Here is a 1,515-nt window from a genome sequence, read left to right as displayed (position 1 = left end):
AATTTCCCTCTTTTTAAATGTTTGCTTAACGGATTTTTTGGGTTTTACCCCAAGATTTAAACCCGGCTTTCCCCGTGTGTTTTTTAAAAAATTTTTCCGGGTCTCAAACCGGCACTAAATTTCCCTTGGGGCTTCTTTTGGAAAAACTGCATGTCTTAAAAAGTTGGGTTTTGTTTCGATACCCTTTCGATAAAAAATAAAAACACTTAAAAAAGTGAAAAGATGAAAAAATGATAAAAAAATTACGGGGATTTTTGGAATTTTTTCCTTAAACAGCTTTTGGAAACTTAAATGAGATTAAAAACTAGGTTTTTAATTGGTCCTCATTTTTAGGGAAAATTGTAATGAATATGTCTTTGTCATTTTGTAAGTTGCTTTTTTTAAAAAAAGGGACTTTGCATTTTTTCTATTTTCACCTTTTGAAATATTTACTGTTCCCACACTGTGCCCCCTTTTTTCTTTTTTTTTAACGTATAAAAATCAAAAACGTAAAAAAAGGTTGACCGGTAGTAAAAAAAAGCCCATGTCTGATTGTTGGCCCCTTCTCCAAAATTTTTGCTTTTTTTCAAAAATTTTGTTATACGTTTCCTTACTATTGTAGTTTTTTGAATTTGAGCAAAAAATTTGCATCAAAATAGTTTGGGGGTAAAGGGTTGGAAGGTTTCAAATTCTTTTGGTCTCTCTTGTGGGAAATCATTGGACTCTTGGGGAAGAAAGTTGCAAAGGTGATCGAAGGGTTCTTTATTTTAGCTACTTTAATTTTTAAAAATACCTAAAAAAAATTTCAGGGTGCCTAAAAAAATGGGGAAACTGACTTTATGTTTTTTAGTCCTGCAAGGTTATTTTTTATTAGGGTTTGAATTTTTTTTTTCCCAAAAAGGTGTTGAATTTCCAACCCCCATTCTTAACCCCAGGTTTTTTTTTTTAATTTTTATTTTTTAGATGTCCAAGGCGAAGGAGCGGAACTAGGGCGGGGAAAAGGCCCCCTGCCCGGGAGGATGTGGGATTACCCCCGGGTCTCGGATTGGCCCGGGCCCAAAGGCAAGCCCAAACCCCTGCGCCACCAGGGTCCCTTAACCCCGGTTTTTTTAATTACCTTTTTTGGCCTTTGATGAAAAATTTCAAAATAGTGTGAATGCTCATATTTTTTTTACCTAAAAAAAAACCTTAACATGTGAAAGTGTAACACTCACCCGGGGAATTTTGAAAAATTGGAAAAGGAAAGACCCATAACCATTAGATACTAAAACTCAAGGGGGGGAATGTGGAAAATAAGTTTCCCCCAAGCTTGGGCATCAAAAATCAATTTTTGCCTTTTCGGGGCCCCTTTTTTCAAACACTTGCAAGAAGAGGGGGGGGTTTGGGTGCTCGCATGGGTAAAGTATCTGTCCATAGGACCAATTTTTTGTTACAATTTTGAAATTTGCTTTCTAGAGGTCTCTAAGAAAAATCCCTGATCTCTACCTAAGAAGTTTGGGTTTCTTTCTAGTATTTTTGATCTCGGGCCTTTTCAGA

Source organism: Vulpes lagopus, unplaced genomic scaffold, assembly GCF_018345385.1.
Source record: "Vulpes lagopus strain Blue_001 unplaced genomic scaffold, ASM1834538v1 ctg1245, whole genome shotgun sequence".
Lineage (NCBI taxonomy): Eukaryota > Metazoa > Chordata > Mammalia > Carnivora > Canidae > Vulpes > Vulpes lagopus.
Note: the sequence above shows the minus strand (reverse complement) of the source record.